Here is an 18451-nt window from a genome sequence, read left to right on the forward strand (position 1 = left end):
TGTTGGTACTTGCCCATATTCGGCGTTTATCACCCCAAAAAACCAGCACAGATAAGGGTAGTATTTGATTCAAGTGCCAGGTGTGAAGGCGTCTCGCTAAATGATGTCTTACTGTCCGGTCCAGACCTCAACAACAGACTTCTAGAGGTACTCCTCCGCTTCCGCAGGGATTCTGTAGCATTTATGGCCGACATACAACAAATGTTTCACTGCTTTCTCGTCAAGGAAGAACATAGAAACTACTTAAGGTTCTTCTGGTACCGCAACAACGACCCTAACGAGGACATCATAGAGTACCGAATGAGGGTGCACATCTTTGGAAACAGTCCTTCCCCTGCAGTTGCTATCTATGGTCTGAGACACTCAGCCCGAGAGAGTGAAGCAAAATACGGGTCTGATGTCAGGTCCTTTGTAGAAAGGGACTTCTATGTGGACGACTGCTTGAAGTCTACACCCACGAACGAGACCGCAATCAATCTCCTGAAAAGAGCTCAAGAAATGCTTACTCAATCTAATCTGAGGTTGCACAAAATCGCCTCTAACAGCCGTGAGTTAATGGAGGCCTTCTCACCCCAAGATCATTCAAGCAATCTAAAGGACTTGGATCTTAGCACAGACTCCCTTCCCATGCAACGGAGCCTTGGTCTGCTCTGGGAGTTAAAGGCGGACACATTTACCTTCCAGATCAGCAAGGAAGAAAAGCCTTTCACACGCAGAGGGGTCCTGTCTACCATAAACAGCTTATATGATCCTCTGGGATTCGTAACGCCTGTTACCATCCAAGGAAAAATGATGCTAAGAGACTTCACCACAGAGACGTCTGATTGGGATGATCCGCTTCCCATGGAGAAAAAAAGACATGTGGACAGGATGGAGAAAGTCTCTTGAAGCTTTGTCCAGTCTTCACGTGGCACGTCCATATGCTTCCGTGCCTTCAACGGAAGTCAAGATGCAAAAACTGTATATCTTCTGCGATGCTTCCGTCAAGGCGATTGCTGCCATAGCATACCTAAAGACGATAGACGTCAAGGAACAATGCCATATAGGGTTTGTTATGAGCAGAGCCAAACTGGTGCCACTCCGCGAGCACACTATACCCAGACTGGAACTATGCGCTGCTGTGCTTGCGGTAGAGTTGGCTGAACTTATAACATCGGGAATGAATCTGGAAATCGAGGAAGTCGAATTTTACACAGACAGCAAGGTAGTCTTAGGATATATTCGCAACGAAACCAGACGCTTTTACGTCTATGTCTGCAATAGGGTGCTAAGGATCAGGAGGTCCACTTGTCCCAAGCAATGGCACTATGTTCCTACACACCATAATCCGGCAGACCATGCAACTAGATCTGTAGCAGCGGGTGGCCTTAAGAATACAACATGGTTTACGGGTCCTGCATTTCTGTACCGTTCAACGTCTTACAGCATTGGCTCCGACTCATTTGAATTGGTAAACCCAGATACCGATGAAGAAATCCGACCCGAAGTATCTGCTCTATGCACGGTGACTTTGGAACACCAACTCAAATCCCATCGTTTTAACAGATTCTCCACTTGGATGTCGCTCGTTCGTGCTATAGCCTGTTTAACCATATAGATCAGTCTTATAGGTCAACATTACCTGTGAGTCAAAGACCTTGCAAAGGTTGGCATCGCTGCAAACATGCCTTTACCGCTACCAATCTGGACAGAGCCAAGAGCATAATAATTCGCACTATACAACATGAATGTTGTGCTAAAGAAATAGACTACCTCAACAAAGGCCAAACAGTCTCCAAGGGCAGCGCCTTGAAGAAGCTTGATCCCATCATTGACCAAGATGGGTCCCTAAGAATAGGAGGTCGCCTACAAGCAGCCAAAGTGGAATTTAAGGAGAAACATCCTATGGTAATTCCCGGGCATCATCACGTCACAAATCTGCTCGTACTCATCACCAACACGTTCCCGAGCAAGGATGGGAAGGTACGCAAGTTCGAGGTCAAAGTGTGGAAGCCTGGGGAAGGCAAACTATTCCTCAGGCCAGTCGCGGAACTTGTTTTGTTGTTTTCACTGGAAAGACCCAATAGTGACGTCCGTTGACGTCAGACAGAGAGTGTTCTGCCCCACATAAACCGAAGCTACATAACATTCCATTCTAGGTGTTTAGTGGTTACAGCACCATCTAGCTGTGTTACAAATGTATTACAACTTGTTTTTCTACCATAAGGACTGATGTATTATGGGTAGTTTGCAAGGCATTGTGGGAAGCCAGAACTTCCAGTCAGAGATAGACAGAGTTCAGACTTGCCTTTGCTCCCTCCTCTTCAAAATCCACCATCCTTGTAAAAGCATATCTGGTAAGAAAGCTTCCCTTGTTTCAGAGACAGAATGTTCTGCAGAGCTGTTCAGCGGTCAGTTGTGTTGTTACTCAGGGAGTTAGAACTGTTTAGCCATGCAGCACTATGTGTAGCAGCCATTGTGCCATGTGCCTCCATGTTACTGTTATGTAATGTTATGCCTCATACTTATGTGAATTATCTGTATTCTTATAGTTTTACCAATCAATCCTCGCATTATCACAAGCCCAATCGCATCGAATGCACGCTTGTATGCTACGATCTGTTAGCCAATAAACCCGTCAGATTAAGAAGAGCAGCTTGTTTATTTGGAAGACAGAAATGGTTAATCTGAATGTCGGACTGCACACCGTGTGACCGTGTAAGAAGACAGAACAGTCTGTGCAAGAAGCGCGCCGGGCAGCAGCGAAGCTCTGTGTAATAATGATACAGAAGAGCTACTTCTATTATTCCCCTGAGGTGGAGGAATGCAGAGGAGGGAAGGGCAGGATATGTCACCTGCCTCCCGGGATGGTGGGACAGCCCAAAAAGTTGGCACAGCTGGGAGGCTTGTGCTGTAGTGCGGGATGCATGAGCAGGGTCATACATAGCTTTATAGGGAAAGATTGAGTAGAACTTGTTATTTATTGAGTTACATCACTGCTCAGTCTGGCCTTATGAGTCCAGGGGGCGGTCCTACTCAATGATTCTCTTATACACACTCATATTGAGTAGGCCCGCCCCCCGGACTCATCAGCCCAGACTGAGGAAGGACATAACTTGGTAAATGACAAACAAGGAGAGACAGAAAAGAAAAATCCTCAGCGCTCAGAGAAAAGGGTACAATGTGTCAATAGGAACGGTTGAAATGATGGAAAAATAAAAGGACTTACTTCACAGAGGCGTCCAAGTAATAGACGCCCCCAGTCCCAGCAAGCGTAGCAAATTACCGTCGGCAGCAGTGGAAATAGCTCATCAATTTATTAGGTAGACGCGTTTCGGCCTTACAGCATTATGGCCTGTTAGTTTTCTGCCCTCTTCCAGAGTTTATTTCATGCACTTCCAGCCTATGTAATAACTCAGGATCTGTTCCTAACAGGTCAGCTTCCTTTGGCACATTGTACCCTTTTCTCTGAGCGCTGAGGATTGTGCTTTCTCTCCTTGTTTGTCATTTACTCCACCATATCCATGATTGGAGCTCCCTCAAGCTGCTCTACACTGCACTAGTTGCCTGTATACATTGGGTACAATCACCATCCACCTGACCAGGAGTTCTACGTATATCATCACCTCATCGCGAGCCATGATGACCTCTTTGGATATCTAAATAAGCGAGCGCCACCTATCAAAAACTCCGATTGGTAAATGACAAGCTATACTGAATGATTTCCTATATAAATCGGTCTGTAAGTTGACGCCTACAGATAGGACACCAAGATCAGTGTGACTGACGCGGCGTCCTGCAGACAATTAGACAGACTATTATATACTGTCCTACCTAACGTAATTGGACCCAGAGCAAGAATGAACAGTCGTCATCATTTCCCTATAGGAATACTCAGCGGGGCTCCTTTGGCCCTAATACCACCAGATACTTTCTACTAACGTCTGATACATTTCAGCTGGGATTTCCCTCCATTCATCCTACAAATATCTGGAGTTCTCTCAAAGAAGATGGCCGCTGTTCATATTTTCTGACCTGACATTCCAGTTCCTTTCAGAGATGTTCAGTAGGTTCAGGTTGGGACTCTAAGCAGCTGGTCTAATTGTGGGACATCCATATCTTCAAACCAACGTAAAACGGCGCTGGACTTCTGACAAGGGGCGCTGTCTTGTTGGGAGTATGGCCGACCATCCCCAGAGAACTGCCAGATTGTCAGCAGCATAGTATTCTTTAGATCAGTGAGACTGAGTGCCCAAACTTCAATCCAAACCCCACTTATTTATCGCAAAGTGCCAACATGTCAGGGGGCGGGGCTTATGATGGCGTCTGATTTTACCTCCGTTATTATGAAAAATAATCAGCCGTGTATCCACAGCAGATGTCACGCTATGCGGCGCTCCCCTCACCTCCTCCAAAGGCTTCTCGCTGTCAGCGCTCCACGTCTTCAAGTTCCCAGCGGCCTGTAGTGGCCTCACACAATAGGCATCACCTGACCAGCAGCATGGTACCTGACCGGCATCACCTGACCAGCAGCATGGCACCTGACCGGCATCACCTGACCAGCAGCATGGCACCTGACCAGCAGCATGGCACCTGACCGGCATCACCTGACCAGCAGCATGGCACCTGACCGGCATCACCTGACCAGCAGCATGGCACCTGACCAGCAGCATGGCACCTGACCAGCAGCATGGCACCTGACCTGCATTACCTGACCAGCAGCATGGCACCTGACCGGCATCACCTGACCAGCAGCATGGCACCTGACCGGCATCACCTGACCAGCAGCATGGCACCTGATCAGCAGCATGGCACCTGACCGGCATCACCTGACCAGCAGCATGGCACCTGATCAGCAGCATGGCACCTGACCGGCATCACCTGACCAGCAGCATGGCACCTGACCGGCATCACCTGACCAGCAGCATGGCAGCTGACCTGCATCACCTGACCAGCAGCATGGCACCTGACCGGCATCACCTGACCAGCAGCATGGCACCTGACCGGCATCACCTGACCAGCAGCATGGCACCTGACCGGCATCACCTGACCGTCATCACGGCACCTGACCGGCATCACCTGACCGTCATCACGGCATCACCTGACCGGCATCACCTGACCGGCATCACCTGACCAGCAGCATGGCACCTGACCGGCATCACCTGACCAGCAGCATGGCACCTGACCGGCATCACCTGACCAGCAGCATGGCACCTGACCGGCATCACCTGACCAGCAGCATGGCAGCTGACCTGCATCACCTGACCAGCAGCATGGCAGCTGACCGGCATCACCTGACCAGCAGCATGGCACCTGACCGGCATCACCTGACCAGCAGCATGGCACCTGACCGGCATCACCTGACCAGCAGCATGGCACCTGACCGGCATCACCTGACCAGCAGCATGGCACCTGACCGGCATCACCTGACCAGCAGCATGGCACCTGACCTGCATCACCTGACCAGCAGCATGGCAGCTGACCGGCATCACCTGACCAGCAGCATGGCACCTGACCTGCATCACCTGACCAGCAGCATGGCACCTGACCGGCATCACCTGACCAGCAGCATGGCACCTGACCGGCATCACCTGACCGGCATCACGGCACCTGACTGGCATCACCTGACCGGCATCACCTGACCAGCAGCATGGCACCTGACCAGCAGCATGGCACCTGACCGGCATCACCTGACCAGCAGCATGGCACCTGACCGGCATCACCTGACCAGCAGCATGGCACCTGATCAGCAGCATGGCACCTGACCGGCATCACCTGACCAGCAGCATGGCAGCTGACCGGCATCACCTGACCAGCAGCATGGCAGCTGACCGGCATCACCTGACCAGCAGCATGGCAGCTGACCGGCATCACCTGACCAGCAGCATGGCAGCTGACCGGCATCACCTGACCAGCAGCATGGCAGCTGACCGGCATCACCTGACCAGCAGCATGGCACCTGACCGGCATCACCTGACCAGCAGCATGGCAGCTGACCTGCATCACCTGACCAGCAGCATGGCAGCTGACCTGCATCACCTGACCAGCAGCATGGCACCTGACCTGCATCACCTGACCAGCAGCATGGCACCTGACCGGCATCACCTGACCAGCAGCATGGCACCTGACCGGCATCACCTGACCAGCAGCATGGCACCTGACCGGCATCACCTGACCAGCAGCATGGCAGCTGACCTGCATCACCTGACCAGCAGCATGGCACCTGACCGGCATCACCTGACCAGCAGCATGGCACCTGACCAGCAGCATGGCAGCTGACCTGCATCACCTGACCAGCAGCATGGCACCTGACCGGCATCACCTGACCAGCAGCATGGCACCTGACCGGCATCACCTGACCAGCAGCATGGCACCTGACCGGCATCACCTGATCAGCAGCATGGCACCTGACCGGCATCACCTGATCAGCAGCATGGCACCTGACCTGCATCACCTGACCAGCAGCATGGCACCTGACCTGCATCACCTGACCAGCAGCATGGCACCTGACCGGCATCACCTGACCAGGCCACTGGGAGCACTGACAGCGGTTAGCCCTTGAAGGAGGTGAAACGAGGGCTGTATAGTATGAGGTCAGCTGCAGATACGCAGCTAATTACCAGTCAAAATCTGCACCGATGGTGTGAATTTTGACTGATTTTTGGATATGGAAATGCTACCTAATTTGCCACGAAAATTTCTGCAGGGGACATTTGGCAGCACTTCCGCTGCATGTAAACATACCCTAAGTCAGTTTGAGGTATGCTTCCACATGCAGAGTTTTTCTAGTAGTACGTGAACTCTATATCAGCTCCAGAAGTAATAGTGATCCTTACATCGGCCCCAGTCATAATAGTGATCCTTACATCGGCCCCAGTCATAATAGTGATCCTTACATCGGCCCCAGTCATAATAGTGATCCTTACATCGGCCCCAGTCATAATAGTGATCCTTACATCGGCCCCAGTCATAATAGTGATCCTTACATCGGCCCCAGTCATAATAGTGATCCTTACATCGGCCCCAGTCATAATAGTGATCCTTACATCGGCCCCAGTCATAATAGTGATCCTTACATCGGCCCCAGCCATAATAGTGATCCTTACATCGGCCCCAGTCATAATAGTGATCCTTACATCGGCCCCAGTCATAATAGTGATCCTTACATCGGCCTCAGTCATAATAGTGATCCTTACATCGGCCCCAGTCATAATAGTGATCCTTACATCGGCCCCAGTCATAATAGTGATCCTTACATCGGCCCCAGTCATAATAGTGATCCTTACATCGGCCCCAGTCATAATAGTGATCCTTACATCGGCCCCAGCCATAATAGTGACCCCCCAGTGGACACACAAACAAAAAAATCCGTATCATACAGTAACACTTAAAGATCAGTATCGATCCTGGACGTTTTCTTTATTATGTCTTTTACGTCCATAGCTCTTTTTTTGGGGGGTGGTTTAAATGTTCCAAAAAAAACCTATGCACCTTTTCCGAACCTGAACATGATGTCGTAATCAGCCGGAATCTGCATACAACTCATATAGTCCAATGTATAATAGACACGAGATGTTTTTATGTACAGAATAGACCTTGTAACCTCCCTACGCGTTTCGCCCACTGCGTGGGCTCCTCAGGGGCTCAGGTATCTCCTGGGATGATTCCCTGGAGTAAGGTTATCAGAAAATTGTTTATAGATTAGGACTGTAATCCATTAGAGGCAATGAGTAAGTACAGGTAAGGTACTGTATTGAATTAGCACCCCACTATGAGGAGTGATCGCTGCAGTAATTCCTCCTAAGCTGGTATGCGGTACTTGATAGCCTAATAATATTTCCTAGAGGAACAGTGCCCAGTTATCACTTAGAGGGATGTCTTGGTCAATACCCAGATAGTCTGCGCACTAAAAAAAAGTTCCCCAGGTAATACATCGCTGTCTATTAGATCCTTTTAGTAGGTGAGTTTTGATATACTCAAAAGCTATCAATAGTATAGCTCCCACTAAATAGGGTTTTTCTGCAGTCAGGCAAATTCTCAGCCTAGTGAAGGGTTGTAAGATCCCCCCCCCCCCCCCATTAGGATCAGATAAAGCAGAATGAAATCCTAAAATAAATAGAACAAGCGGCAGCATGACAGTCCTAGTGGGACACAGTCTCAGTAGTAATAGTGACCCCCCCAAAACCGATATATTTACCTCCTCCTGGTCTTCAGAGCGCTGCTGCTCTTCTGAATGCTGCTGAGGGTGGAAGTGTATGCGCCCTGATGACTTTTCCCCTCTCCTCTCCTTCTGCAGAACCAACGAGGAGATGTCAGAGAAGGATAATCCCGAGTGCACACACTGCCGTCAGTGTGTGCATCCAATAGCAGTGCCACTGAGTGATTACCAGCCAGGGAGCCGAGGCACTCCAGCTGGTAACCACCTTTATGGTGAGCAGCCATCGGTGCGTGTGTCAACAGTGAGGGCTCTGTGTGCCCCCACTGGCATGTGTGCCATTGGTTCGTCACCACAGGTCTAGAATGTCAGGGTAACACTCAGTGTTTATGGTTCTTGTCATCACAACCAACAGACTGAGACCATGCCACGTAAAACATCCCCAGACCATAATGGAATGTCTGCTGTCCTTAACGGTTGGCACAACACACTCAGGTAAAAGGCAATCCCCAGGCATGCTCTACACCCTGATGTGAAGATGGAGTAGCATGCTTCATCACTCCATAGAACATTCTTCAATTGCTTAACTGTCCAATCATGGCACTTCTTGCACCACTGTAGATGGGCCAATGCATTTTCTCTGAGAGAACTCGTGAGACGTTTCCAGGATGAATGGAGGGACATACTAGCTGAAGTGTGTCAGATGCTAGTAAAATGTATAGTACAGAGAGTATGATGTCATTAGAACCAAGAGAGGCTCCAGTCAAGAATCAACATATGGAAGTACATACTACCTGTGATTCTTGCCCATGTTTCCAATTACTTTTGGCAGGCTAGTGTGTGGTGGGATCAGGAGCCAAACATATCCTCTAGGCCTCTGGCTGAAAGTTTTGGTCAACAAAGACACTCCTCATGTATCTGTGTCATGAGTTCATTCACCGCATTAGTGTAATTACAGGGGTGTAGAACCTGAAGCTGCCCCAGGAGACCAGTACTAAAAATTACACTTAACAGTTGGAGGCCCTGTTGAAAATTTGAACTGGGAACTGATGCAGAGGTACACCGTGACGGCCTGCACCTTCCACGTGGCACTTTGTTCCTTGTTGGTTTTAAACATGTTCCCATGTAAACTAACGATGGAATGAAAGTCCTCCAGATGGACATTTCCATCTGAGCATACGTCAAGGAAAAGCCTCCAGTTGTCCAGAAGGGCACATCATGAGAACTCTCACAGCTGCCAGTGGCAAGACCGAGCCCCCCAATCTTGATGGCTCACACTACCGCATGTCCACTCTGTGCAGGGGGTACTATGACTGAGGGGCCACAGAGGGGGTACTATGACTGAGGGGCCACAGAGGGGGTACTATGACTTTGTAGGGACAAAGAAGAGACACTATTACTTTGTGAGGCCACAGATGGGACACTATACTTTTATGGGACTACAGAGGGGGCAATATCACTTTGTGAGGCTACAAAGGGGGAGCATTACTACTTTGTGGGGCCACAGAGGGGGCATTGGTCCTATGGTGGGTGAGAAGGCATTAGAGGAGGTGGTAGGATGGAGAGTGTGCAGAGATGAGTTGTAGAATTCTTGATGGCGGCCTAAGTCAAAATAGAGAAGAATAGGAAAGTAAATGACTCCATCCAGAGAGGATACCCCTGGTCAGTGAAGCACAAAGCTTGAGATTCCTAATGAACGTTCCCACTTCCGTCACCTTACAAGTTCTCAAGGTCGTTGTAATATTCTATGACAAGCCACAGACCTGAGACGATGGATGTTGATTTGAAGAGTTCCTTCAGAGAGCTGGTGGAATTTCCAATTATGTCTAGTAGTAAAACAGTGTAATCTAGAAAGAATGAGAAACAGATCACAATTGCCCAAGTTCCTGTAAAAAAGCTAAATCTTACGTGTAGATGCTTTTGAAGAAACCAAATGCACAATAATCTAATCTATAATACAAGACAGGACAGAGGCGGCTCACAGCGTCAGCTTTAGGTTCTAATAATTTACTTTTGCAGACTCCTTATTGATGTGGTGCGGCCTCTGGAAGAAAGCAGACCTGGGTGCCCCGTATGTTGAGTACTTCCTACAGTATATATCTTACAGAGGATGTCCAAGATTAGAAGAACATGGCTGTGATCTTCCAAAGCAGCGCCACACCTGTCCGTAGGTTGTGTGTGGTATTGCAGTTATGAGCTGTAACACAAGAGGAAAACCAAAAGACAGATGGGACACTCCGCCTAGGGGGATTTCAGTGAGAGAACCGCTGCTTGCTAATTCTGTCTACCACTTCTCCATACACTTCAACTGAGAGCTGTCCGACCTTACATGTGGCCCGCTCCATTGAAGTCCATGGAAGTTATGAAAAGAAAGAAGCACATGAGTTGGGGGCAGCACACATAGCAGCCTCTGAACTGAAGTGTATGAAGAATGTAGTGAACAGGAGTCACTGGGCTCTCATTCCTCTGATAGGTGATGGACCCAAACAGTGCCTCCCCCCAGAAAGGTCTTGGAACTTACTAGGACCGCCTCTGGGCAAGGACTATAAAAAAGGACTGAGCTCTGCCCCCCAGAAAGGTCTTGGTACTCACTAGGACCGCCTCTGGGCAGGGACCATAAAAAAGTAGTAAGCACAGCTCCCCAGAATGGTCTTGGTACTCACTAGGACCGCCTCTGGGCAGGGACTATAAAAAAAGTTACTAAGCACCACTACCCAGAATGGTCTTGGAACTCACTAAGACTGCCTCTGGGCAGGGACAAAAAAAATGACTGAGCCCCCCCCCCCCCAGAAAGGTCTTGGTACTCACTAGGAGCAACTCTGGGCAAGGACTATAAAAAGGACCGAGCCACGCCCCCCAGAAAGGTCTTGGTACTCACTAGGACCGCCTCTGGGCAGGGACCATAAAAAAGTAGTAAGCACAGCTCCCCAGAATGGTCTTGGTACTCACTAGGACCGCCTCTGGGCAGGGACTATAAAAAAGGACTGAGCCCCACCCCCAGAAAGGTCTTGGTACTCACTAGGAATGCCTCTGGACAGGGACTATAAAAAAAGTTACTAAGCACCACTACCCAGAATGGTCTTGGAACTCACTAAGACTGCCTCTGAGCCCCCCCCCCCCCCCCCCGGAAAGGTCTTGGTACTCACTAGGAGCAACTCTGGGCATGGACTATAAAAACAACTAAGCCACGCCCCCCAGAAAGGTCCTAAAATACACAAGGACTGCCACTGTACAGGGACTATAAAAAAGAAATGAGCCCCGCCCCCCACAAAGGTCTTGCGACTATTAAAAAAAGTACTAAGCTCCGCTCCCTAGAAAGGTCCTGGAACTCACTAGGGGCACTTCTGGGCAGTGACAGTGAATGAAAATACTGTAGCAAGAAAAATCTGAGCTGCTTGAGGAGTCACTGGGCTCAGATTTGCCCAAGCGAGCGCAACACAGGAATAGTAGATGCAAATATCCTACATATTATCGGAAAGATTCAGCCTAATGCAGACACAGGATTAGGTAGGGGCGTTTCATAGATCTCAAAGTACATCATTTAAACACTGCTTGCCATCTAAGAACAGCGTAAGACGTCGGAAATCAGACATAAAACATAGAAGAGTTTATAGTAAATCTGTTCTTATCTCTACAAATGTGAGGATAGTAACAAATGTTATATGTCAATCCAAACTACTAATGACCACTTGTCTGTCTGTATGTGAGTGAGTGCTTCTGATGCTCCGCCCCCTGCTGACACCATCGACGGTCCTACAACATATATAAAACACAGAGCCTGACCGACAGAACAACAGCACAGTTAGGGCTCTTGGAAGGGGAGGACAAAAGTATCACAATGAGAATACAACCAAACCACAATTATGTCAGACACAACTCAGGGGTCCTGACAAAACACACTGACCTACCACCACCATAGAGATCCAGTGGGCTAAAGGACCTGTGGTGATGTCACGGCTGTGGGTGGAGCCAAGCTGTGTGTGTGTAATGTGTGGGGTGTAGTAGAGCTGTGTGTGTGTGCATGTACCATGTAGCAGAGCTGGCACAGTACACTGGTACCATAATTTCCAACACAACTCAGCAGCCCTGATAGAACACACTGACCTACAACAGAGATCCAGCGGGCTGAAGGACCTGTGCTGATGTCACTGCTGTGGGAGGAGCCAAGCTGTGTTTGTCTTGTGTAGTAATCAAGCTGCTGTGTGTATGATGTACCATGAAGCAGAGCTGTGTGGCGCATTGTGCCACCAGAAACACTGGGACTATAATGTCCTAATAATTACTAGTTTATATATCTAACTCCCCTCTATGTGTATATACTGATGAGAATCTACCTCACCTCTCTGTGTATATACTGAGGAGAATCTACCTCACCTCTGTGTGTATACACTGAGGAGAATCTACCTCACCTCTATGTGTATACACTGAGGAGAATCTACCTCCCCTCTCTGTGTATATACTGAGGAGAATCTGCCTCACCTCTATGTGTATATACAGAGGAGAATCTACCTCCCCTCTATGTGTATATACTAAGGAGAATCTACCTCCCCTCTATGTGTATATACTGATGAGAATCTACCTCACCTCTGTGTGTATACACTGAGGAGAATCTACCTCACCTCTGTGTGTATATACTGAGGAGAATCTACCTCCCCTCTATGTGTATATACTGAGGAGAATCTACCTCACCTCTGTGTATATACTGAGGAGAATCTACCTCCCCTCTCTGTGTATATACAGGGGAGAATCTACCTCCCCTCTCTGTGTATATACTGGGGAGAATCTGCCTCACCTCTATGTGTATATACAGAGGAGAATCTACCTCACCTCTCTGTGTATATACTGAGGAGAATCTACCTCCCCTATATGTGTATATACAGAGGAGAATCTACCTCCCCTCTCTGTGTATATACTAAGGAGAATCTACCTCCCCTCTATGTGTATATACTGATGAGAATCTACCTCACCTCTGTGTGTATACACTGAGGAGAATCTACCTCACCTCTGTGTGTATATACTGAGGAGAATCTACCTCACCTCTGTGTGTATACACTGAGGAGAATCTACCTCCCCTCTCTGTGTATATACGGAGGAGAATCTACCTCACCTCTATGTGTATACACTGAGGAGAATCTACCTCCCCTCTCTGTGTATATACTGAGGAGAATCTACCTCCCCTATATGTGTATATACAGAGGAGAATCTACCTCCCCTCTCTGTGTATATACTAAGGAGAATCTACCTCCCCTCTATGTGTATATACTGATGAGAATCTACCTCACCTCTGTGTGTATACACTGAGGAGAATCTACCTCCCCTCTGTGTGTATATACTGAGGAGAATCTACCTCACCTCTGTGTGTATACACTGAGGAGAATCTACCTCCCCTCTCTGTGTATATACTGAGGAGAATCTACCTCACCTCTATGTGTATACACTGAGGAGAATCTACCTCACCTCTATGTGTATACACTGAGGAGAATCTACCTCCCCTCTCTGTGTATATACTGAGGAGAATCTACCTCCCCTCTATGTGTATATACTGAGGAGAATCTACCTCCCCTCTCTGTGTATATACAGAGGAGAATCTACCTCCCCTCTCTGTGTATATACAGAGGAGAATCTACCTCACCTCTGTGTATATACTGAGGAGAATCTACCTCACCTCTATGTGTATATAGTGAGGAGAATCTACCTCACCTATGTGTATATACTGAGGAGAATCTACCTCCCCTCTATGTGTATATAGTGAGGAGAATCTACCTCACCTATGTGTATATACTGAGGAGAATCTACCTCACCTCTATGTGTATATACTGAGGAGAATCTACCTCACCTCTATGTGTATATACTGAGGAGAATCTACCTCACCTCTATGTGTATATACTGAGGAGAATCTACCCCACCTCTATGTGTATATACTGAGGAGAATCTACCTCACCTCTATGTGTATATACTGAGGAGAATCTACCTCACCTCTATGTGTATATACAGAGGAGAATCTACCTCCCCTCTCTGTGTATATACAGAGGAGAATCTACCTCCCCTCTCTGTGTATATACAGAGGAGAATCTACCTCCCCTCTCTGTGTATATACAGAGGAGAATCTACCTCCCCTCTCTGTGTATATACAGAGGAGAATCTACCTCCCCTCTCTGTGTATATACAGAGGAGAATCTACCTCCCCTCTCTGTGTATATACAGAGGAGAATCTACCTCCCCTCTCTGTGTATATACAGAGGAGAATCTACCTCCCCTCTCTGTGTATATACAGAGGAGAATCTACCTCCCCTCTCTGTGTATATACAGAGGAGAATCTACCTCCCCTCTCTGTGTATATACAGAGGAGAATCTACCTCCCCTCTCTGTGTATATACAGAGGAGAATCTACCTCCCCTCTCTGTGTATATACAGAGGAGAATCTACCTCCCCTCTCTGTGTATATACAGAGGAGAATCTACCTCCCCTCTCTGTGTATATACAGAGGAGAATCTACCTCCCCTCTCTGTGTATATACAGAGGAGAATCTACCTCCCCTCTCTGTGTATATACAGAGGAGAATCTACCTCCCCTCTCTGTGTATATACAGAGGAGAATCTACCTCCCCTCTCTGTGTATATACAGAGGAGAATCTACCTCCCCTCTCTGTGTATATACAGAGGAGAATCTACCTCCCCTCTCTGTGTATATACAGAGGAGAATCTACCTCACCCCTATGTGTATATACTGAGGAGAATCTACCTCCCCTCTCTGTGTATATACAGAGGAGAATCTACCTCACCCCTATGTGTATATACAGAGGAGAATCTACCTCCCCTCTCTGTGTATATACAGAGGAGAATCTACCTCCCCTCTCTGTGTATATACAGAGGAGAATCTACCTCCCCTCTCTGTGTATATACAGAGGAGAATCTACCTCACCTCTATGTGTATATACTGAGGAGAATCTACCTCACCTCTGTGTTTATACTGAGAAAAATGCGGGGTACACAACTCAGCGGTCCTGACAGAAGACACTAACCTACCACCACCACAGAGATCCGGTGGGCTGAAGTACCTGCGGTGATGTCACTGCTGTGGCAGTAGGCAAGCTGTGTTTGTCTTGTGTAGTAATCAAGCTGCTGTGTGTTTGATGTACCATGTAGCAGAGCTGTGTGTTTGATGTACCATGTAGCAGAGCTGTGTGTTTGATGTACCATGTAGCAGAGCTGTGTGTTTGATGTACCATGTAGCAGGGCTGTGTGTGTGATGTACCATGTAGCAGAGCTGTGTGTTTGATGTACCATGTAGCAGAGCTGTGTGTTTGATGTACCATGTAGCAGAGCTGTGTGTTTGATGTACCATGTAGCAGAGCTGTGTGTTTGATGTACCATGTAGCAGAGCTGTGTGGCGTATTGTGCCACCAGAAACACTGGGACTATAATGTCCTAATAATTTCTAGTCTACAAATATCAATAAGCTGGTAATGGAGCAGGACCTCCGGTTTGATATATAAGCCATATGTGCGCAAATGTTATTTCCAATATGCCTCACGGTTTTGGCACAGCATTTGTTTGATCATTGAGATAGAGAATGTCCTCGTTGCTATTGGTCCGCACATGGTTAAATATGGTGGTGGCACGCTTCATGTTGTTCACCATGAGTAAACATCTCATTATGGTCAAACACGTTGAAGAGTTACCAATACGGTTTTTGTAGATTTGTGACAATTTTTTAAAAATGAAAAAGATGATTTTTATGACGTCTGGTGTGTTAAATTTTTGCATCTTCCATCCTTGGACTGTGAATGGCCCCAGCTGATGTGACAGCAGCCATCTTGGCCATATTAGTTATTACAGCTGCCTCATAATAGGTGACAGGAAACATGTAAGAGCCTGCAGAATGCATGACACTGGATCAGACGGAGCCCAGAAGCAGAATGAGAGTAAGGCGGGAGAGCTGCGGGAGAACTGCGGGAGAGCTGCGGGAGAACTGCGAGAAAGCTGCGAGAAAGCTGCGGGAGAACTGCGAGATAACTGCGAGAGAGCTGCGGGAGAGCTGCGGGAGAGCTGCGGGAGAGCTGCGGGAGAGCTGCGGGAGAGCTGCGGGAAAACTGCGGGAAAACTGCGGGAAAACTGCGGGAAAACTGCGGGAAAACTGCGGGAAAGCTGCGGGAGAGGTCGACTACCTTACACAAATCATTGCTGTGGCAGCAGCTGCTTGAGAGGGGCAGCACAGCCAGCTGCACACCTAGTCTGGAGAACAGCCAAAGACCTGAGCAACTGGACACCAAAGGGCACTGATGACTGGGGGGGCCTAAATGGACATGCAGTGTGGAAGGAGAGAAAGGCTCCCTTCCCACCAAGACTTGGTCTTCAAGGGTAACAACATGAATCTAGATATAGAGCTGCGGAACATGTATGACTGGTCCAACGACTGTTTAGCATGTGCTCACCTGGATTATGACGGGCTGATGTATGCGACAGAGGGAGTATCTCCCCAGAAGAGGAAGTCTGAAATTGAAATGCTGCATTTGAGAGGTTGATGTTTATTATTAAATGTGATGTGGAGGAGTGATATTCTGTAACGGGGGAACTTCGGGGTGGTGGCGTATAAAAATGAGTATGTCAGACAAAAGTATACTGGAGATGTCGTCTTGCACCTTCGGTGCATTGAGTCCACAGTGGCGAGGAGCTGCAACATGGGCCACCGCCGCGCCACAACACAACGGCCACCGCCGCGCCACAACACAACGGCCACAGCTGCGCCACAACACAACGGCCACAGCCGCGCCACAACACAACGGCCACAGCCGCGCCACAACACAACGGCCACAGCCGCGCCACAACACAACGGCCACTGCCGCGCCACAACACAACAGCCACCGCCGCGCCACAACACAACAGCCACCGCCATTTCTTCATCAATATGCTTCAACGATTACAGCCATATTTCATAAATTTACAAAACAGCTTTAAGATAGTAATTGGAAGCTCACCTGTCAAGTCATTTGTCCTATTGTTTAGACAGTAGCAATACCTCATTGGAAATTTGTGGTAGTCGACAGATTTCAAGTTGGAAACTGCAAAGAGATGAAGGTCGTACATGAACCCTTTATTACAGAGGCCATCGCAGGATTTAGGTTTGGATTCTAATGATTCATTGGAACATACTATTGTAAATAAGGACGGAAACCTTATGGAAGGCAAACGAGCTGTACGACGTCACACTCAGGAACGAGAAGAACCTTCTAGGACCTGCAAAAAAAATAGAAAGTCAGCGTACAAGGAGAAGTCATTTCTAAACCCTACGTGATCTTCGAATGTGTCATCAAGACAGACCAGAGGATCCCAGAGTCTGAAGCTCTAAGCCCTTCGGGCCCACGAGTGCTCCTCAGAGCGGTCTGTTGCCAGAGATCTTTAAGGACCAGTGAAGGAAGTGACTCGAATGTCACCGATTTCCAATAACATCATCTCTCATTGGTTGAGAAGGTTTTTGGACATGGTCTAGATTACAGTCCATGGTTCTATGCAGACGTTGATCTCCCAGAATTATAATGATATGTGGATCTTTGTATGGCTACACATATGGCTACCCTCCCTATACAGACCATTCTTGAGGCCATATATAACACCCTCAAGAATGGAATTACCATCAGCCCGGGATTCTTGCATAAGTGGAAAATATGAAAGGTCTGAAGGAGGTCAAGAGGGACGTCCTCTTCCCAATCATAATTTTTTTCCCTTTCTTTCTGTAAAACTTCATAAAAATTCAGAACTTGATGTGTAACAATGTTGCCATCCACTAGGTGGTGCTGCATCTCCTTTCATGTGCAGGTTGAAGGCGAGATAAGACGCATCATAAAACTGTCCTGAGCTCAGTGGACTGATTTACGATGCATGTCTCCCCTCTGTTAGTCTGTTGTTTTAGGTTTTGAGTGCAAAACATTTATGTAGATCAAGACGACTGCCCCCCCCTCCCCCCCCCGCACCTGTAGGTTATAATTATGTGCCATCCAAACTAGTTTCATTCCTGAGCCTGATGAAGGGGGCGAGATCCCCGAAAACTGCTGTAACATCGCGGATTTTTGTTAGCCAGTAGAAGCTCTCATATCTACAAGATGACTTGGTTTCTCTGAGAAGGATCACACATTTCTGTACAGGACAGTAGATACAGGTTGCAGACCACATGATACATGTAGTGCACCCTGCAGGCCTACAACCTATTAGTGACGCCATATCTCAATCCAGCAGGCTGCCCTGCACCCCATTGGCAGACTGGGCTCCCCAGTGCACAAAGCTGCACCGCATGTAATAGAGAAGTACTGATAAATACTGA

Source organism: Eleutherodactylus coqui, chromosome 9 (assembly GCF_035609145.1).
Source record: "Eleutherodactylus coqui strain aEleCoq1 chromosome 9, aEleCoq1.hap1, whole genome shotgun sequence".
NCBI classification, from domain to species: Eukaryota; Metazoa; Chordata; class Amphibia; order Anura; family Eleutherodactylidae; genus Eleutherodactylus; species Eleutherodactylus coqui.